General features: G+C 36.2%; 1 protein-coding gene across 1 annotated transcript in view; it reads left to right on the top strand.

Annotated features, from left to right (window-relative positions):
- Positions 1-508: 508 nt before the first annotated feature.
- Positions 509-23384, top strand: part of FIGN (fidgetin, microtubule severing factor) — a 40080-nt gene continuing 17204 nt past the window's right edge. Inside the window, exon 1 of the mRNA XM_010197261.2 lies at positions 509-563. The gene's annotated coding sequence lies outside the window, so the exon portion shown is untranslated. The remainder of the gene's footprint in view (positions 564-23384) is intronic.

Raw genomic sequence — 23384 nt, 5'->3', positions numbered from 1 at the left:
TAATCAGTCATAATACAGTGTCCAAGTCACATATGTTTCCTGGTATAAACCTCAGCTCCCCACAACCTTTTCACATAATTTCCCTGTAGATGTTAGCTAAACAAACATTCTAGACTTTCATGTAACCTTAAAGATCCCAAAGAACTTGTTGTTTAAATGGGCTGTTCATCTTTGAATATAATCACTTTAAAAATCCTTAGGCAAAGAGTATGAGTTACTACAATTTACCCCACTGCTTCTCAGTTAGATAAGACAAGTTGTTTAGGCTGGGTTCAAAATTCCTTTGTTTGAGTCTCTGATCGACAACATTCCATAGATTATGTTCTGATAAGAGTGAGAGAAAAGGGGTTGTTTGGATTTGACTTTTTGACTGGCTGCTGTAAAACTAACTCTCAGCTCAACTTAAACCATTTTCACTCTTCCTTTGCGTTCTCTTTCGCTGAAAGATTTATATTAATGGGTGGGAGTACCATGTTGTATCCATCTAACTATGGATTCTTCTTCCAAGCTTCATCTTAAGAAGGATGGAATTGAGGAAGAGAGACTAAAGGATTCACCTTGGGGTAAGGGAACTTATTTTTTTCCCCCTTCAGAGTTTTTTCTCTCACCTTAGAAGCTACTGTTCCCATTCTAATACATATGAGATTCTCATGATTTGAATTTGATGTGTTTAGTAGGACTTTAGAAGACAGGAAGAAGGCATCTTAGATCATCTGCATTTGTAGTTGGCAGCAGACAGGAAAAATTTCGTGTGAAATGTCTGGCTCATGATTTAAGATATATCTTTATAATATTATTTTTGTCCTTTATGCCAGCAGATTTTCTTTTCATTATCCTTTGCAGTTAGGATGATGACTGTTTCAGGCAGTACCTTCTGCCCTTTTCAGTACTTTGTGCTGAGTCTCCACAAAAAGGCAAGCCTTTGAAACTTATTGGTTCCTTGGTAGAGGAACTCATAATTCAGGTATACAGATTATCGAGTGAAGACTCTAGAACTTGGGACTTATTCCATTAGGTACAGCCTTTCATCATAGAGATACAAATATGAAACGATTGAACATTACAAAGCAAAGTAATTCTCAGTGCACTTTTTTAATAGGCTCTGCAAGAGAAAAGCTTTGAGATCCATCAACATGCCATTTGAATTGCTTGTTTTTCCATCTTTATTGTTCTCCTGTGACTAAAGTAAATTCTCTTCAAAAAAAATTTATTAAATATTCTTTCTCTGATGACGATTCTTTCCCTCTCCTGTTGGAAATACTTGTTACTGTTTTTACTTCTTCCCATCTGTATTGTGTTGACGCATAGGGTAGCCATGCAAGGGAAGATAGAACTGTTTTCTTTGTATTTTCATCATGTCCAAGCTTGGGGATTGACTCCATCAGAATTCACTTTTTGTGTATAATATTTTTCTAAAATTATTAATGCAACCTGATCTAGGTGGACCTCCTTGAGCAGGGGGTTGGACTGGATGATCTTTAGAGGTCCCTTCCAATCCCTACCATTCTGTGCTTCTGTGAAGCTAAACAAATGGGAAAACATTTCAGGTTTTGGAATAATTGCTTATGAGGAAAAAAAGTAATGGAGAAAGGAGACTTACACATTCTTCCAAGACTTTTTCTGAGAAATAATTTTTCTGAAGTAATTTTTAGTCTTTTATGACTCGTCAGCTATGGCAGAATGCCTGAGCTTTAAATTGCCTGTGGTAATGAAAGGTGACATCAGATGAAACCAGAATTCAGCAGTGGGACTAATGGGATATTTCATGAGAGTCTGTTTTCTGTATAAAGACACCAAAAAGAATAGGAAACAAGTCTATTTAAAAAGGTTAAGGGAATGCCATGTGTACGTTGGAAAATTATAGGTAAACTAAATTTGTCTTTTAAAGGAGAATATTAAAGGACTGACTACTACTATTTTGCAGAGGGGAATATGTTATATGTCATGATCATGCTGCGAAAGGCCTGTTTGGACTTTATCTTTTTTTTTTTCCCTTTACTTTTTGTCTTGCTGGCATGACATGACTACCATAGAGAGTTGATGGAAAAAGTTAAAGGTGTTTAATCATATTACTGGAGTGAATGAATGAATGAAGTAATAATATAGTTTTGTGGGTTTGTTGCTGATTATAACTGAATGATGTCTTTCACAGCATTGAATCAATACTCTGGGTCAGAGACTGCAAAATGATTGACTCCCAGTGTGATTCCAGAGACAAGGTGGCCAACAGAGGAGGGGGAAAGTGTGTAATGCACAGAGGAAAAATAGGAAGTCATGAGTAAAAGAAAACAGATGCTTCCTTTGTTGACCTGGTTCCCTTTTAGAACTGTTCTACACATATGCAGCTGCCAAGTGTAGACTAGCTGATTAAGAAAGGATAGGTTTCTGTTTAGTTCAGGAGGAAAGACTGTTTTTTAAAAGGTGGCAGAAACTGTGTGAGCATTTCCTACATCAGGAATCTGAACAGTTATAGCTCCTAATGTTTCAGCAGCAGCAGCTTTTTTGAAGTGTAAGTCACTGAGATAATTTTGTCTTTTCTTGGAATAATTTGATATGTTACATTTTTGTTACAGTTTCTCTATTTCTGTGTATTTGATAATAATGTATCAAATGTCTCATATTTTGAATGGGATATTCTTAATTGCAAATTGTCCTTGGCAATAACTGGCATTTGTCTTTGTTTTTGCACATGGGTGTCAATCCAAATGCTTGTAGGAGTTTTCTGATTCCATAAACATTTCTGCTCAGTCACCAAAATCCTTACTGGAGGTTGGCAGATAACACTGTCTCTGCCATCATGCTTTCTCCGACACATCAGTTTTAGACAGCTTTAATACGTTTTCTTTTAGGGACCAGAAGATGAGATAAACATGTTTATCCTCCTTAAAGGGGATCTTCTCTTCTCTTCAGATCTTCTCTGAAATGCAGAGAAATCTCATTCCCTCCCCACACCTAGTATCTCACAACATTCAGATACCCAGCAGATGCCAAAACTTTTAAGGTGTACTAATGTAGCACACCTGCTTAAATATGGCAAAACGTTTCCTAGCAGGGAGACTTCTTCTGACAGACCTTATTACCTGAATGTATTTTATATCAGGATTGACTTCTATGATAGCTCTATTGTGTCATTGATAACTATTCCTCTCAGGTGCTTCAGTCCCTACTTAATATTTCCAAAGACACTATGGTTCTGGTGAAAGCATTGCAAAATTTTCAACAAAGGTAGCATCTAGAGGGTTGGCAGAAGTATCCATCTGCTTTCAACCAGTACCTATCAGGCCAAATAAGAAGCATTGCTGTTGCCAGACCTATATCCTGCTGGAGCAGGGGACAGAAGAATGACACGAAGTTCACTTACCAACTCATCACACTGCCCTTGAGGAACTATTACAGCTCAACAGATTAATCAGATAGATTAATACTCCTGCTCTCTGGTGATTACCAGAGGTCTGTTTTGATGGCTCTCATTTTGGCACTTTTCCCACTGAAACCCTTTTCCATGTTAAAGTGGAACTAATTAATTCTAGGGCAATACTGAATGGTTTCTTTCAGGTTAACAGTTCAGCCAGTTTATGTCTGGATGCTCTAAGTCCCACTGAGATACCTTAAACCAACTCTCCAGACAGTGTAGTAAGATTGCCTTGCTACTGGATAAACAAGCTTTTGAATAACTGAGATCATAAGTAGTTACAGTTTTAAGCATTTATAGTTTTGACTTCCATGATTTGGATTTTTTTCTGTCATGAAGATGCTACGTTTGTCTTTTGCTGAAGATCACCTGTATTTCTTCAGTAATACTTTCAGATAGACAGCATTCTTCTGCAGAGGGATCATAATCTGCCATGTGTTAATAGCACATGTCACTCTACTCCAGAAGTGGCTGCGTTGTAGTGACCGCCTTTAAGACAGAGTATCTATCATATGATAGCAGCTGAAAGGCATGAGGGTTGACATACAACAATGAAGACGATACTACAGGAATTACGTGCAATCTTCAGTCAAGCTCTCTGAGCTTTTGTAGCAGAGGCAATAATTTCTATTATCTTTTTAGCAAAGTAAAAAATAAACCTGCCTGCTTCTGTGACTATCAAATACTCAAAAACTGTGACTGTTGGATAATCAAAACAATCACTGCATCCTCAACCATATAACTTTACATTAACTTTTTTTTTTTTCTTACTGAGTGGATAAGATTTAAGAGTTGAATGACATATGACAGTGTTTCTAAATACTTCGGATTTTAAAACTGAATTCCTAGTCTAAACTGATTCACAGAATCACAGAATGGTAGGGGTTGTAAGGGACCTCTAAAGAGTATCTAGTCCAATCCCCCTGCAGAAGCAGGTCCACCTAGATCAGGTCACATAGGAACCATCCAGGTGGGTTTCAAAACCTCCAGAGAAGGAGACTCCACACCCTCCCTGGGCAGCCTGTGCCAGGGCTCTGTCACCCTTACAGTAAAGAAGTTTCTCCTTAAGAGGAACTCTTTGTGTTCCAGCTTTTGTCCATTACCCATAGTCCTATCACTGGACACTACAGAAAAACAGTGTTTTCCCATCCCCTTGACATGCACCTTTTAAATAGTTGTAAGTATTAATGAGATCCCCCCTCAGTCTCCTCCAGACTGAACAGTCCCAGATCCCACAGCCTTTCCTCATAAGGAAAATGCTCCAGTCCTCTGATTATCTTGGTGTCTGTCTTACCCTGTCTCTCTAGAACTGTCCCTCTTGAGCTGGGGAGCCCAAATCTGGACACAGGACTCGAGATGAGGCCTCACCAGGGCAGGGGGGCAGGAGAACCTATTCAAAAATTTTAAACAATGGTAGAAGACATACAAATATTTGCCTCCTTTTGAGAGCCTATGATCTGCACATTTTTTGGTGTATATTCAACTTGTGTTGAAAATGCTTTCCAGTGTTACAATAGTCTGACAGCCTAGCCTAAAGTTCTAAAAATTAATTGTAGCTCTGCAACATTTGTGAATCATCTTTTTAAAACAGAATTATGAAAAATGTTATCCTTTAATTAGTTCCAGAGGAAATGTAATTATGGAAGACTTTACCAACTTGAATCTTCTCTAAGGAAAAGTATTTTAAAAGAGCCAGTTTGGTAAGCTGCTGTCTTGATTGCTAAACACCAATTCCAGAAATTCCAATTTGACTTGAGGGTAGACGTTCTTACTGGAAAACACCGTAGGTTTTGCAGTGATTTATGTACCTATTTTGCCAACTTAGTGCTGCAATGCTCAATATCTTGAAGAAGGAACTTTCTAGGTTTACGCTTTTGGCAGCCTTGAGCACCTCTTTGTTCTCTCAGGTTTTGTGCTTAATTGTGCTACTTATTTTTGAGTGAGATTTTGATTTTTATTGTACTGCTCTTAATAGTGTCATTTCTTACTCTTCCTTTTTGTTGAAGCATACTACACTTGTCTTGAAGCTCTTAACATATTTATTCTATATTCAGTACTAGGCTAGCAAACATCAACCCCAAAGGGACTCTGCCATTTCCAGTTGTGTCTGAAGTAGTCTCTATATTGCTATGAGCAGTGACTGTCCCCAAAAGCCCTGAGTTGATCCTTGTGTCAGGGAAACAGTATTACAATGGTCTGATGATTTGCCATAACTGAGTAACAAAAGGACAGGAACGTCTTGAAGAAGATGAAATATATGAGACTTCAACTCAGTTTGCAGAAATAAGGATATTCTTGAGAAAATTTAGTCAGTGAAAATGCAGACACTTCTAATCTCCACTAGATTGACAACAATATTTCTCGATTATGTATTAACTCTTCATTTTTGCCTTCTATTTGAGGGGAAAGCAATGTGTATGTACCTAATCCCTTCTCAAAAACAACTGAAATCTAAATTCCAGAATGAGCTGGGATTGTTTGGCAAACATAGTGACACTATACTTGGCTTTGCTGACCATTATCCTTCTGGAATTATCCAAAACAGTACATAGTGACATTTCTTAACCCATTGCAGCCAATATGACCACTGTTCTGATGATTGTCTTGTATATTCCTTTGAGGTCGTCTCCCCTTTCCAGTCTGATCTATCCATCTCTGTTCTTATAATTTGTAGATATGGTTACAGTCCAAGAGAAGTTGAATAATCTCCTAAGCCTCCTGACAATACTGCTCTGGGTAGAGGTTCAGTCTTGCTGCGTCTTGCATCTGGTATCAGACTGTAAGGGAATTAGTAGCGCAACACAAGATCTAATGGAGAATTCAGCACACAGCTGATTTCAGGTACCATGCTGTATTCCTGGAATGGTAAAAAATTCTTAAGTGATTCACAGAGAGCAAGTTGGGTTGGAAGGGACCTCTAGAGGTGATCTAGCTCTAACATCTAGCTCAGAGCCGGGCTAATTCAAAATTAAATCAGGTCAGCCAGGGCCTCATCTTGTTCAGATTTGGCAGTCTCTAGGAACAGATATTCCCCAGCCTCCCTGGGCAGCCTGTCCCAGGGATCAGCAGTTTGGACAGTGGTATCCATTCTGTACCTTTTCCCTCAGTGTGACCACCAAAACACACACTTCTTTTTCAATTGATGGATTTGCAACATGGTGCATTTCACTTTTTATTGTCACCTCATATAGAGGAACAGTACACAACAGCTAAGATGTGATTTGCAATGTACAATTTTCAAAAGTACTTTTTTGGCAGGAGGTAGGGAAGCACATGTAGTACTGAATTATCATAGAACACAGAAGTGAAAATCAGACGCTTCTAACTCTAGCTCTGAGAGAGGTTTGCTTTTTTTTTTTTTTTTTTTCCCCCTTCTGGAATTGTCATTAAAGGAAAGGTAGAGAAAAACTGATGCATAAGCATTGGTTAGTTTCTGAAGGGATATGACAGAAATGAAACATATTTAGTATAGCGAAGAAATTGCCAAGGGAAGACATTGTTTATTTGAGATTCTTGTATAGACATCAAGGAAGAAGAAAAATTCTTCAGAGGGGGACACAAGAGTGTAACTAATGGATTGGAGGAATTAATGGGATAATAAAATAATTAAAAAAGAAGAAATTTCACCTGAGGCTGTCAAATTTGACATAACTGATAGGAGATGGAATTTCCTAGGTTATACTTGAAGAGGAATTAATTCAAGAAGTGTCAATTGGCCAATAAATCATTTCAGCTGGAATTGCTGAAGAGGTTTGTAGCTTTCAAAAGAAAATTGTGTTTGTTTTTGTATGTGAAAAGAGCACCATATAGTACGCCAAACTCTGTATAAATGTTGGCAGTCAGGACTCTGAGCAAAGACTGTTTCGTCACTTTAAGCACAGAGATTTATTTATCTGTATTTCAGTTATTTTCTCTGTAATTTTAAAATGAATTTTGTAAATGTTCTGTTTTTCTAATTTGTGTTTTATTTTATGTTTTATTTCCTTAGTGTCTTAATTTTCACAAGCTACAACCAGCAGTAGTGCAAATACTTGGGTAACAATTTTGAGAGAGTCTCTTATTTCTGGACATCATTTCTGCTCTCCTTTGTATTTAATCTTACTTGTCTTTCCCTTCCCTGTTACTATTTCTATCAGCCAAAAAAACAGTTAAATTACATGGAATATAAGGTGGCTCTTAAGCTTTGATTTTTTTAGATATTTTCTTTCTTCAGAATGGTTGCAGTTGGTTTCATTTTGCTTCTGCTTTTTCAGATGAGAAACTACTACAGAACATATCTGCAAGAGTGATCACTGGATTTTTGTGCTGTATGCAATATTTGGCAGCACAGATAATGCTATAAATGCAGTGCTTCATCTATCAGTGAACTAAGATTTTTGCCACTTTAGTTTTTTGTATGCATAGTTTTTCTGCAGTTTCTGTTATGATCCCAGACCTGTGACGAGGCAAGGGCTGAGTTTGGTGCTAAAGTGGATCAAGTCACTTGTTTTGTTAGGAGAAAAAGTAATTTCCAGGCTGTTTTTACTTGATATTTTTACTTATGTCAATTTTAGCAGCTCAAAAAGCTTGCTGGATTTTGTGGAGACTGTTGTATTTACAGTCAGTGTTGGGGTTACCAGTAAGTAGCCAAAAATCCCTCAATGGAACAGAAGTGACGTTATCAGTCATCTTTTCTTGTGTCTTGACTTGCAAGCAAGGGAAGTACATTCACTTGTCTGAGCTAGTGTAGGAGGTTCCATGTGTACTTAGATAAGAAATTACCTTTATTTATGGGAATAAATCCTTCCTCTGTTTTGAACTGGCAAGCTGAGAAAAACAGTTACAGTTCTCCTTTAAGTAAATGTCAGATTGATGCAAGTCTTGCTTCAATCAAACCTTAGAGCAGTTATTATTGTAAGACAAGGTGATTTCTGTTCCACTGTCTGGTTGACCCTCATGGACGTGGTTTCAGCTGTTCCTTTGAAATTCCTGTTGAAAATTTTTGAGTTTAACATGAGCTAGCATTTTTTAAATATTTGGTTTTGCAGTTACCCATTGTATTGGTAAGGTAGGGTGAGTATTGCTTGAATATGTTGTACCAATGATTTACTTTTCACTTCCTTGCTGTGTGGTATGATCTGTGCTCTTCTGTGGCATTCTCTTCTACTTGAAAAGCTTGACACTAAGTGGATATATATTTTTAAATATAGACAGGAAAGCTATTATTTTTTATTTAGCTTTTACTGTGTAATGGAATTTGTGACAAGGTTATTTGCTTCAATATAATTTTGTGTACTGATTAGTGTTCTTTGGAAAGGGCCTTGAGGCGTGTTGCACGAAAGATGCTATATAAGTAGGGAATGGAAGGGTAAACGACCTTCATTTAAATGCAGTCAAGTAATCATTATCAAAGTTTTAAGCAATTTGAACTGCCTAACAGGAGGTATGATGACAATAATTGCCAATGTCCTTAAAGGACAGCTGTACCCATTTGATCACTGCCACATGCTTAAAGTTCATAAACGGAAAACCACTTTTTCACAATCTCTAAGCAGCATCTGAAGACATGTTAAAAAAAACAAATAACCAATAAAAGAAACCCCCAAAACAAATAAACAAAACACCCAATCACCAAACCCAACAGAAATACACATATTACAAAATGGGTATTTTGGAGGTCTTTGCATGTAGCCCAACAGAATTTTATTATCTACCAGTGTAGGTACCAATACCAGGGGGTGTGACTGAATCATTATTAGTTAAAATAAAGAAAAAATAGAAAAGAGTGCATTAGTATTTAAATTAGAATGAAACAGGTGGTGACTATTTAAAGATGAATGGTTTTGCCATGCAACTTGAAGGAATGCTGGCCCCTGCAGTGCTCTTCTTAGCTTAACCTTTAGGTAACTGAGAACAAGGACATGAGTTACGCTAAAGAAGTGAGCATAAATGTATTATTATTTCTATGTACTCCTTTCCCTACCCAAAATCATGTTGAAATATGAACAACCAGAAAAGTACTCTGCCTGTTCTCTGAGATGCATATAGAGGTGTTGGTCCTAGTTTTAAGCAGTAGTCCATTCCTTAGTGTGGCTCTGCACCAGGTCAATATTTCCTGTCTTTCTCTTTATGTTCTCATCACTGGCCTAGTCCCACCAGTTTTCCACAGGCTAAAAAGAGCTCTATAATGCTTCTGAGAATGTATAAAATAGAAAAGGGCCTACAGACCCTTGAAGTCCAGTTCCCTACTGTCACTATATATTACAACATAAAATGATAAAGCTGTGTCTTAACATGAGCTAATTATTTTTGTCCTTCAGGACTTTGGTTAGCTGTTCAATAATGTTACTGCCCTGGGAGTTACAAATCTTCTAATTTGCAGCATAAAATTATTTATGGCCGTTTCTTACTTATTTGTTCTTGTGCCAGTGTTGTCTTTTTGACTTAAACAGTTCATCTCCAGTGTATATGCTTTCGTGATTATATATTTGCAGAGGAATCATATTCCTATTCAGTCATGGCAAGCAAGCAATTGTCTTCAATTCTCTGTGAACGTATACTCTTCATTCCCAGTTTCATCCCTGTAGCTCTTCCCTGTTCTACTTAGAGTTTAAATTAATCTTCCCTGAAGAAAATCAGAATTGGAAAATTTCCGTTTATATTTTATAGCTGCGTAGCTTATTTCCATATTTGTATCAAATTAGTTGGTGAAAGTCCACTTTGCAGTCATCTTACACATTTCAGGTTTTTTCCTTTCCCTTTTCATTGTGATTAAGTTTCAACCTATAGCATTTTTTTCACTATTAGTTCATACTTAGTACTACTATTTCCTATCCATTACCTGCCTTTATGTGAAACACGGTATTTTACTTGTATGATGTTTTGATTTTTCTTTCTACTGGAAAATGTTTCCTAATTTTACATAATCTACAAGTTTCCACTGTGTATCCCTACTCCTTACTCATATTCAGTAAAGAATTTAAGGTAGATTTGCAAACCAATCTCTGAGGAGCTTCATTGTCAAGCTTCCTCCAGTTCAGTAGATGCCCTTTCAATACTGCGAGTCATTATACCACTTTTAATATTTTTTTCCTTACTTTATTTAAAAGTAGTCCTTTTACTAGTTCCTGCCTTTCCAACTGTTAATGCATAAGGTAACCTATCACATATAGCCAGATGTGCAGTTAGATGATTCAGTAATTTCTTTGCCTAAAATGAGCAATATTATCAAATAAATTAGTTTGGCATTAATTACCCTTGATAAATCCATTGTAAACTGCATCCCATTCTTCTGCAATATATGTATATATATATATATATATGTATTTAAACCTTGAACTAATGGTCTATTGTCTAATTAATTCACCTCTTCTACCTCCTTAAATATTGGTGCCTCCTCCCCATTCCCTCCAAGTCCAGATATAATCTGGGAGTTTTAATGTATAATTTCTAGGACTGGTCCAGCACACTTTTTTTGCTTTTTTTTTCTTATGTCTATTATTTTAACATGACTAAAGTGCTTTATACAACATATTTCTTTTTATGTCTTCACAGTCTATAATGTCATCAGATAGTCTTTTCCATCTATTTTTTCGTTTTTCATAAAGAACCCATGCATTTCAGCATCTGCATTCCAGCCCTGATTGCTATTTAAATGTATTTTTCTTTCCTGCAATAGCTCATTCTACATCCTGCAGCACTTCAAACTTTTCCATTTTTTAAAGAATACATAGATTCAGAGCAACAAACCTTTAAAGTATTTCTTACTGATTGGATCCAGTACCCTAATTAGTCTATTCATGAGCCATGCCATTTATCTGACGATTATTTGCATCAAAATCAATATTTTCTTCTAGATGTCCATCATATTTCCCACTCTGTTCTTTAATCCATTATTATATCCCTGTTTTCTTGATTTTCCCCTTCCTTTAAATCAAACCCAGATGTGGAAAATATGTGCTGCTCCTAACAGTCTCCTTTTCTTTTTTAGTTTACAGCTAATATGTTTGTAGATGGACACTCATTAATGAAGAAGAGAGATCTCAAGAAAAGTTTAGGGAAATGGCAAGTTCATGCAAATTATATTGCAAAAATAAAACGCAAAATTAACCTTTCTGAAGGGAGGTCATCTGGGTTTTTTGATAGGTGTTTCTCTTTTTTTGCAAATTTCTTTTTAAAAAATGATAAAAAAAAGTTTCAGCAAAGACTTCTGGAAAACTTGGAATATTTCTCACTGTGTTTTAAGTTGACCTACCATGTATCTTACACGTGGAAAAAATACATATCTAATAAATAGGAAGTTGATGTAAATATTTCACTGTCATTACTAAGTAACTTCATGTCAGTGACATTCTTGAAAGTTTTGCTGTGCCTCTGGAATCTTTCAGGCTACATCATAGAAACTAAATGGAGCCAGGACATACATTCACGTGTGGGCTCAAGATGACGGATTTCCATACTGTGCCACTTGTCCTCAAGGCTGGAGACTGAGACCTGTCCCACTTTATTCGTTAGTATAACCATTTATTGCTGGAGATAAATAATATTTGCCAGATAAGTTCCCATCTGTACATCTTACAGGAAGTATTTTTTCACTCACAGCAAGAAGTGAGAAATGTTTGTTTTCTTCTTAATTAGTAAGAATGACTGGTAGTAATCATGGCACGTGGGAAAGGTTTGGGAATGAAGATTTATGCCTGAGCTGTTAAATTTCTCAAGCTTTAGCCTGCTTTGGAATTGACTGCTCTGAGTTATTGCAAAAAATGTGGAGGAGGAAGGAAACTATTTTGCTTTTTTCTGAAGTGGATCACTGTCCCAAGCTCTATGTGAGAACTGAAGTTCTTTAGAACTAGTAATGTCTCTCCTGCATCCCTGATTGAACTCACTGTCCTAGATTTTGTTCTTTCTACATGCTCACAATTATTCTCTACAAATGGTTCATTCCAAAAATCATCCTCTTTGTAACTTACAGTCTTTAACTATGAGAAAAAATGCTGCTGTCCTCTCTCCATCTTCAGAATGTCCTCTTCTCTGTCCTCTCAAGGTGTAAAACTGGCATGTTCTAAATAAACAATTTTTGCATTGAGAGGGAGGGGAAAAGAGGAATACTTTTCAGTAGAAAATGGTCAAAATTTTAGGATGCATCTTTGAACTGAACAGATTTTGCTTGAGCCTGCTGAGATTTTCTTACCGCTTTTACTCAGCGAAACAGTGTTTATAAGATTATTTTAGCGTCAAAACACAACTGCATTTAATTCCGATGGATTGCACTTTTGTTACTTTGAGTAGACATTGATGTGTGTATCAGCTCTGCAGAGTTCTGGAAGAGATTTAAGAAAAAATATCATAAAACAGAGATGTCAGAAGAAAAATGCAGTTGTAAGTCAAATTGTCTTGTGTTTTAGGTTAAAGGAAGGAAGGAAAAAGTAATAAAAAGAAGAACATTTGTGTATATTTGGCCACAAAAGGGATTTAGGCATTTTTCTATGCACAATAATACATTATTTCATAGAAGGGTGAAGAAATAAATTCTGTGGAGAATATTTTTATAAGGACATTTTTTACATGTATCTGATTAACAAAGAGAGTTCCGATTTTTACAGTGCTAACACAGACATTTTTAATAAGAAAATGGCAGAAAACCACCAAATAACTAGAGAGTTGATGAAATTCTTTGAGTTTGCTGGGGATATCCTTTTCAAAGAGAAAACAGTCTAAGCCAAAAGGTTGAAAATTGTAGAAATGGAAACCAAAACTTAAAATCCTGTCTGTGCAATGCCATTACAACTTTTTTTTTTTTTTTTTTTTGAGCTCATGTGTTTGGTAGATTCATTTTATATTGAGGAACTGTTTGCTTTGTTATTTGTGAGTTTTACATCTTCTAATGTACTTAGCAACACTGCAAAATACAGATCAGATAAACAAAATTAGATTTTTTTTTACTGTTGTCTGTTATCTTACATATGGTTAGGACATGACCATTATCTTTGCTCCCCTCTATGCTACCTATGAGAATGACCTGGCTCCTTAATTTCTGTGTAGGCAAAATCCTTTCAAATTCTCAGTTGTAGTGTGAATAAGGTAAGCAGTGCTTTAAATTGACATAGTTTTCCGCACTAGAGAGATGAAAGTGAAATTAAGCACGGTACTTCTCCTGTATAGATGGCTCCTAATGCTATGGTAATGAGCTAGATGTCATGAATCAACAGACAGGTAAATCTGTAAGACTTGCTATGCATGAAACAAGTTATCTTATTTAGCCACACATTGAGACTAACTCCATTTCTTCCTTGAATGTGATATTTTAGCTAAGCAGTAACTTAATTTGAATACACAAAGTAGTAAACTGCTATCCTTTGGAATCAATTTTATGGAGACATTTAATCAATGCTGTTGAGGAAGAATAAGTTCAATATATGCTATCATACATTAATAAAATATAACTTATTTTCTGGACCAAATATATTGAAGCATTAGTGTTTATTTATTAGTGTTTCTGAAGTGTCTGTGAGTGTATTCCTTTAGTCTATATCTGATTATTTCTGTGATAGGCTAGATAGTGCAGGAATGGCTTTTATGTGTGAGTGGGTACATTTTGTATTACTTAGAATAAACAAGGTTACATCTTAATAATGCTTTAATAGGAGTTTCATTGATTATGTGTCACTCCTGTTAGCTCAAAGGAGTTTCTATTAAGCATTTACCTGGGTGCATTTTCTGTGATTATGGCAAGCTTTCAATGGTTGCACCTCATTCATTGGCTGTATTCAGCATCATCTCCTTTTTTATTTTCGTTCATCTGTAAGATTCTGTGTTATTTCTCTTGGAAGTTTACAATGCTGTTAGGAATACTGCATTTAAAAAAAAAAATGGAAGAAAATTTGTGCCCTGTTACAGTTTATAGTAACACATATGCATGCCTGTTTGAGAAAATGGTTTTTTTTTTTCCTTAGGCATCCATAGTCATTTCAAAATATAACAAACAGTGCAGCGGTTCTATCAGATATTGTATGTAATGTGTTCACATAAGCCTCTCAAGGTATAAATCTTCAATGCATGGGAGTTGTTTTATATCCCAGGCTTTCTAGACACTATACTAACTATACAGACTGTATCAATCTGATAGTTTAGGACCAGAATTACAGAACATAGAAGTGCAGGGCTATGTGAAAGGTGAGATCTCTGTATTTGAATTCTACTTGAATTGATCTGTAAAGTTATTTTTAGAAGTTACATTCTCATAACATCTACATAACCCGGTTTACTCTAATCTGATTTTTCCAAGCTTTTTAAGCAGTGCTGAAAATTACTTTAGGGAATAGATTTGCTTTCAAACTGAGTTTTCAGAATAAAGTTCGGGTCATTGTGTTCCTTAAGAGATTGGCTGAATGCCACTAATAGTATGTTGTGACTGTTTTTAAATCTGACAGTTGGCTACAATACACTTGAGTAACTTCCAGCTTTATCGTTAAGCCAAGGTATGCTTTCAGGAGAGATACTATCACAGAAGATATAATCATCAGTTAGAAATAAGATGCACTTCATAATTTTTTGCAGGTTTACTCATTATGTAATAATGCCTTTGAATTAAGTTTCCAGAAAAATATTTTTGTTTAAAATGTAAGATTGCAGTTTAGCAGCCTTTGAGGTATGGTATGATATGATATGAGTAAAGAAAGTGTATGGAGCACATTAATATCTCAGTTTAGAAGGTGCTTTAAAATGCATTTTTACATTAAAATAATACAATTCTGAAATTAATCTCATTGATCTTAGAAAAAAACAGATCAGTAGACATAGATAGTATCCTTTAGTGTAACAGAGTCAGAATTAAATTCTGCACCAGCATGTTCCTTGTAGGTGAGAGATGCAAAGTGAAGAACACTACCAATACAGAAAGCAGCCCTTCCAAATTAATTTTTTTAAACAACTCTAGGAGATAATGCCGTTGCACAGACAAGATGCCTTTGAGATCTCACTTTCTCAAGCAGTTGTATTTCAGCCCAGTTTATCTTATATAAGCAGAAAAATAATTAATGGGATGACTCTTCTCTATTGTATCTATCAACAGGACAAGGGATAATGGGATGAAGCACAAAAAAATCCATTTAAATATAAGAAAAAAACTATTTCACTGTGAGGGTGAGGGAGCACTGGAACAGGTTGTCCAGGGAGGTTGTGGAGTCTCCTTCCTTGGAGGTCTTCAAGACCCACCTGGACACGTTACTGTGTGACCTGATCTAGGTGGACCTGCTTCTGCAGGGTGATTGGACTAGATGATCTCTAAAGGTCCCTTCCAACCCCTACCATTCTATGATTCTGTGACTCTTTTTATGATGTATTCTAAAATGTAAACTCCTGCAGTTAATATTCTTTTTTTCTGTTCCTTGTGTCTCAATTAATTTGCTATTCCAAATTACAAAAGTCAGCATTACTTAAAGCATAATCATCTCTCTTTTTTTCCCTATACAGGTTAGTTATTATAGAGTAAGATATTAGGACGGTGGATCTACATGCATACTTAATGCACATCAAACCCACTTGTCTCCTGACGTGTCCATTCATTTAAAGGGAATAGTGTTGAAAGACAATTGGACCGATAGTTGAGTCTATTACCAAACTACTGTGTTCTACACTGTGTTTTTAATCTTGTGAATTTGAGCTGTACTATGTTGTTCTTCAAAGCATTAAGCATTTTTGAATCAGTTTATCACATTCATGGACATCAGAAGTCAAGACGACATTTAAAGGTATTCAGGCATCAAAAGATGCATATTTAGATCCCTAGCGAGGTTTTGAAAAATCACCAGTTTCTGTTTTGAGGTCACATGTCTGATCTTCAGTCTTTCAGCAGCTCTGGGCCAGTCCTTAGATAGAGGTTGCACATATGTGTCAGACCTGATGATTTATCAAATGAAATATTTTATTTTTAAGAACAACCAACCTCATAAAGCCTGCAGCTTGAGTTGAGGGAGAGGTGCAGAATGGTGTGGCTGGCCACTTCCCTGACTTGAGTTTCATTCTGGCCAGCTCATGTCATTGGCACAGCTAGATCTGCAGGCTGAGGAGTTGACCTCTGGGGGACAGTGGCAGTGTGGCTGACTGAAGAGTAATGTGAAATAATTTGCAAGTCTGACTTGCTGTTCTTACAGAGTGGAAGTTTTTGGGATGCAATTTCTGACGTGAAGTGAATTAATGGTAGAAATGGGGGCATTTGTACGCAAATCCAGATATGGCTCTGCAAGCCCCTAGCTGCTACCGTGTGTGGCAGCAACAGCAAAGATGGTCACACCTCCCATGTAACAGAAATATATTAAAATTTATAGCTTTTATTTGTAAACTCCCAGATCATGTGCTGCACTGTGTAAAGTGTGATTTTTTTTTTTTCTCCTGGTTTAATGTTCAGAGTTAGTGTCATCCTAATTAGTTTCCACTGACAGAATAAATATTGTTCCATCTGTGCACTATTACAGTCAGCAACTGAAGGTTTGAAACACTTGAGGAGTGGATGTCAAGTAGTCTGTAAAGGGACTGGAAAGCAACTCATTTTGGATTACTTTGCATATATCACTGTTCAGAGAGAGGTTATGGGAGCAGTTCTCATCTGTATTCTGTCATCCTAAAATTATGCCAAAGTTTTGTTCCCTTTTTTCAACAGAATTTACTTGATAATAATAATCATGAATATTAAAATGAAAGGATTTCATGCATTACAACAACATTAAAATATTACAACTTTTTTTTCATAAGTTAGCAAATTTGTTTTAAAAGGGAAACATTTATTATCATACTGCTGAGAGTGGGCCAGATGAACTAACATCCTTATTTATTAGATAATACTGAGAAGAGAGGCAGAGCAACTTGTTAGGAATCTCCTTTCCTTTTCCAGTTCACATACTGTGTAAAAGAAAATACACATTCATAAAAGGTAACTCTGTTTAAGCCTTATTCCTGGAAATTTCTTTGGCTGTGATTTAAGCGAATGAAATTTAAAACCAAGACAACACTGTGCTTAGAGTACATTTTGGTGGCATTTTGAAAGGCTCTGAAAAACTAGCCAGGCAGGAGAGATCAGCACATAGGGTTCTCTATAAGAAGTATAGTTAGTTTCTGACTGCAAGTCTGTCTGACATTGAAAATATTTCTTGTGAGTAATAATCCTTTACTTAATGTGATGAAATTTTTCCAGTTCAACTTCACGTTCTTCTTGTAGCTTGATTAAACAAATTAATTTTTACATAATTGGAAATCAGCACAGCTCTTCATGAAGATGTTTCTCAGCATTTAAAAAGTAGTCTTAAAAGAACATTAACATCTCAACTATTTAAAAAGAGGCAAATCCCAGGCAGCGTCCTTAGGAAATGCTGTACACTATATAAATCTGATTACCCCAAATACTTTCTTAGCTGAAACAGGATCATATCTGAGAACATCTATGAAATGAATAGCTAATACCCCTGAATATCCAAAAATATTCATTATCTGCATATTATATTAATGACTGAAATTGTCCAGTGTATGTCCCTTTTGATAACCAGTGATTTTTTTTTTTAATTCTCAGTGATATTAAAGTGGAGGTAGCTGTAAATATTTTGTTAGCAATTATATAATGGGCATATATAATTTGCATAAATTTACTATATTTTAAAAACATCCATTCTGCTATAGAAAGCAATTGAATGCCAACCTCATTTTCAAAGATACAGAAACCTTTGCAAAGTCGCTGAGGTTTTCTTTGTTTTGTAGGGTTTTTTTCCTATGTGTTAAAGTTATCACACATGAAAGAAGAAAGATGCACTCATTCTTCTGTGTTTCTGAATGTATTGAGATATAGTATGCTTCACTTTGTATATATTGGTTTCACTTTTAGAAACAAAAATGTTGTAGAAAAAAGGGAGGAAAAAGCAGCAGTTACTGGGAATTCAGCTATACTGGAAGCTTGTGTTATTCTTTTATATAAATTTTGCTTATAGAGATTAAATTACGTGGGATTTTTAAGGAACTAAACCCATAAAAGTAATGGCTTCAGAGAAGTGTTATTCTCCATCATGTTTAAATAATTAGACTTCTGTCTTATTGAAATATATGTTCTTTGGATTTAAAAAGAGATAAAAGCATGAATATTGGCATGATTAGGAAATTATATTGTGTCATGGTGAGATTGATTGATGGGTAGTTGAATGAAAATGAACTAAAAGGCTTGTAGAAGTTAATGTATATTCCACTACTGCTTAAGCAAGTGTTCTTTTGTTTATCTGAGTTACAGAAGAGTTAAGCAGGGGAGAAGAAGCATCTTTCCTCTCCATTTTTGATTTGTACATGTCACCATTTTTTCTGTGAAATCAGTCATAAATGAAAGAATAAGCTTTCACTGAAAAAGAGAGTGCTTTAACAATTTCACAACTGTTTTTGCGTCATCTTTACACCAGAAACAAACAAATGAACAAATGGAAACCCATCAAAATTAAATATGTGCTAAAAGAGCACACTGGCCTTTAATGTTGGCTATTGGGTCGGGACTCTTTATTTAAGGTTTTTCTAGAACCAATTTCTGTATCCAGCTAGGCCCGAGAGATGTGCGTCTTTGAGAAAGTTATCTAAGAAATACTTTAAAGCTTATAGGTAGAGAAATGTTTTTCTACTATTTTAAAATAATTTAAGAATTGTATTGATTTTCTGTTCCCTCTCCCCCTCCTTTTTTTTCTCCATTTATTATCTGTCCCCTAAAGGCCTCCTACACATTGAAGTCCACAGTGGAACTCACTAGTGGGGATGAAGCAGAGAAACCACTGCAGGATTCCCTATTTCAAAGCCGAACCAATATTCACCATTGACACATTCATTCATCTGTGCAGGGTCATTGGAAATCCTCTTTCTCTAGTTTTTCCTTCCCTTCAGGGAGCAATGCTTAAAAGAGCAAACCCCTGGTGTGAAGAGATAGAATAATTCTCAGCGTGGCCAGTGGTGCCAGGAATCGAATTAAAGTTGTCCATTTGCAGATGACTATATACTCAGCTCCCAGCATATTCAGCTGTGGGGCTTGCTGCTGACATTTTATTTGAAATACTGTTGGTGCCACTTAGTTGTATTTAAAAAAAAAAAAAAAAAAGTAGGGGGGGCAAAAAGTCGTGGGGCAAAAAATACTGAATTTCAAATTGTGTGTAGTTCCTGCTGTTCCTTTTAGGTCTGGAGGTTGTTAAGGATCATGTGCCAGAGAGGTAAATAATTACAGAATTTACTTCTTTGGATAATTTAACACTTGTCACTTATTCTGCTTTTGTTGACATCTCTATTTTGGCATAAATCAGTTTTTGACATTACTGAACCTACAATTTTGTTTTTCTTCTCACACATTATCTCATCCATGTGAAATGCACAGGGAAGGCATAGACTGCCATGGAATCTGAAATGCTTGCAGTCAACATGAGAAGCACCTCTTTATTTCAGTTTCATTTCCTGTTAATAGAGATGAACTTGGTGAACACATTGGGGCACATTTAGAAATTGTCAAATGGAGATTCTGTAAAAGGAGTTCAGAGAATGTAAAGAAGTCTCTGTCAGTTTGGAGGATGAAAGGATAAGCGTAGTTAACCATTCGGTCACCTGCCCAAATTCCCATCTCAGCTACACAATCATTCTTCCCCCATGTGTGGGCAGCAAAGGAGTTGGTGTGCTATATCCCTATCCTTGGTGACTGCTAGGAGGATTATTTTTTGTCACTAATTTCAAAAAATCTCAAGCAAAGGGTATTTCTGTGAGTAACGGTGGCACAATCTGCCACCAACATAAATCACAGCCTCTTCAAGGAACATGGGGAAAGGGAAGTGGGAGAAAGAGTTGGAGACTACAAATTATACCACTAATTATGCAGCTTTATTCATATGACTAGTGAGATGTCCACATGCATGTTAGCAACATAGGCCTAAATTATAGACATTAATAACAACTTGAAGGAGGGAACAGAGAAACCACTCAATTTAAATTCTCTTGTCACAGCAACTTGTGGCTTTAGATCAAGCTATCCCAGAAATATAAACTTTCTTTTTCAACTAAATCATACAGATGATACCTTTATGAAATGCATATAAAAGTAAGCTCATTTTTCATCCTGTAAGCAGCACTTCTATACCCAAGTATGTGAGGTGTTATAAAGAGGTAACATCACAGTGAGATATTTTAATCTGGTTGAACGACCTTACACAAGGGGAAAAATTTTTCCAAGAGGCGCAGCACAGTAATGAGAGTGAGGTGTGTCCTAAAACGGCCCAGAGCTCATTCTAGCTTATCAACTACTGCTACAATCCTAATTTGTGGGGCACTAGAGCTTTTTCTGTGCAGTCTATCATTTAGAGTGCTGCGAGAGACAGTTTAATCATTTTAAGAGTATGCTGTGTAACTGATCTTGGAAGTGCCCAGTACTCACCAGAGATTTATTGAAAAAACATTTGTAACATGAATGTCTTTCTTTCAAAAACAGTCAAAATATTAAAAAAAGCAGTCATGCTCAGCAGCAGTTTTCATTGATGCATTTAGGCCATTCCTCCTCTTTAGCAATCCAGACCTTTTTAAGAAATGTCATTTCTGGTTATCCTCGATACAAAATGGCCCATCAAAGCTACCTTGGTGCAACCTTACCTCTTAAATATCAGCCCATGCCCTCTAACCATTTATTATCAACTGCCTTTTAGTTCAGCCATGGCAAACTTTCCATTTAATACATAGATTGAACAAGACATGGATACAACCTAAGGCAATTTTCATTGAAACAAATATAGAATATTTATTTTAAATATTTTTAATGTATTCTTGAAAAGGTGACACAACATTTTTGTATCATAAGGTGCCAAAATAATTATGTGCCTAATGAAATAAATGAGAGGTTTAAAAAAAAAATCCACACAACTAACAGAAACTTTAAGTCCTTGAACAAATTTAAGCCTTCCTTAACCTTAGAAAATATTTAGCAAGTACTTGAGTACAGATGTTCTGCCTCATTTTCCTGTCTTTTGTGCACTAAAGTTTCTTGTTCTTACCCTACATGGTTTATTCTCAATACTAGATACATCTTCAGGACAACTAACCCCATATGCTGGTATAGTAGGTTAGGCATTCACTTGCTTCTCAATGACTGGGCTGACATAGACCGAGATGAGATCTCTCCACATGAATTTCACAAGCCTTTGGGGACAAGTGTGTTGAAGAGCTATGCTATATCTGAAGAGTTAAATTCCTGAAGTGAATGACAATCAGCCAACCTGGCCTTCAGTACATGAAGAAATCAGAAATATGCTTGATAGGTGGTAGGAACAGGATGCTGCTTTAACTTCAAAAACTTTTGCTGTCCTATTTTCTGACCACCTTTTAACACTGCTGCTCTTGATTTGGTACAACTTTAAGTTTGAGATAGAGGACAGTGCAGAAATGCATGTAAAGAACTACAGAAGGGTGAAGGAGGGAAGGGGACTATATATGTCGGCGGATACAGGAAGATGCATCTGAAAGATCTGTGTCTTTTGGAGAACTTGTGGCTTGCTGCCAGTGAATGAACTGTTAACATTTATTGAGTATAAAAAAGCAATTAACTGAATGGTTTCTACTTTTATGAATAAAACTATGTCGTTCTCTAGGCAGAAGTAATCTTGCAGTACACAGCAGTACAGTGGGATGGTTTCTGAGAAAAAGGGCCACTTAAAAGGACATGTATATGGGATTGCAGTTGACATAATCTGTATTGGGATGGTCCAAAACATGGCTTTTTTTGTCTTGCAGATTCCAGACTAGACATTGTGCCATCACTAGAGACAAACACCATCCCTGCTCTGGAAGCAGAAATAAAATATATGTGTACAGTTATACATACGTACATACATAGATACATACAGAGAGAGAGATTCTCTGAACCAAAGCCTCATATTGTGTCCCTTTAAAAATTCATATAAAATAGAAATACAGAATCAAAACTGTAATAGTGAGTAACATATTTCCCATCTCATGCTGCAGGGCATAAGCTAATCTGCTGCTGAGATCAGGCAGGAACCCTCCTTCAACCCTGTGTTGTTTTTCATTACACAACTGGCTGTTTGCATTATGGTTTTTATTAGAACTTGATTGTTTAATGACAAAGATACAGAGTTATGCTAAAATAAACAGAAAGCTCTATAGTGGAAAAGCAGAAAATAAAGTCTACGAAAAATGAAGTCAAGGGCTGCTAGGTTCTGCTGTGCTTACCCTAATCCCTCCAAAACCTGTGGGTGCTCTCCTCACTCATACATATATTTTCTTTATTAACCCCCATTCACTAGACAAACCCATAACTGTATTATATGGGACCTGATATTGTTCCTTTTGCCTCCTTCATTTTGTAAGGAGATATCTCCATAAGCAGTTTCAGTGAGGGAAGTTGTGTACTAGACCACTCTACCTATAAAGACACACCTACTAAGCATATCTGTGTGTTTAAACCAATCTGAAGTGCAGGGAATACTGTCTGCCATAATACAAAGGATCATAGTTCTGTTGTACAAATGTTCTCATCTGCTGCAACTCATCTATTATGTAGCTTTTGTAAATGTGTCATAATAGAATGGTAACCTCATCAGTCCACAGAAGTGGTTTATGTGCAATTGTTTGGAAAAGCAGTTGCTTCTGTTTGGAACAATTAAGTTTATTTTTGTTGGGCAAGTGGGGAGGTTGTGTTGTTTTTTGTGTTTGTTTTTTGTTTTTTTTTTTTCAAAGCCCACGAATAAACAATGCAGAACACCAAGTGAAACAATCTTGTATAATATTTCATCCAAGCCACCCTCCACAAAAAATTCTAAGCAAAATTGCCATAAACAAGAGAACAGAGAAATCTGAGGTGTTATACACTCAAAGGCACCCTATGGATTGTTTATGGTACCTTTTACTGAAGGGCAAACTGTGATTAATAGCTGATCCCATCTGGGAGAAGCTGGGCTATAATGTTGGAATTTCACTGATGGAGATGAAAATAATG

The sequence above is a fragment of the Colius striatus genome, chromosome 11, assembly GCF_028858725.1.
Source record: "Colius striatus isolate bColStr4 chromosome 11, bColStr4.1.hap1, whole genome shotgun sequence".
Classification (NCBI taxonomy): Eukaryota; Metazoa; Chordata; class Aves; order Coliiformes; family Coliidae; genus Colius; species Colius striatus.
This window is presented reverse-complemented; position numbering and strand designations above follow the sequence as displayed.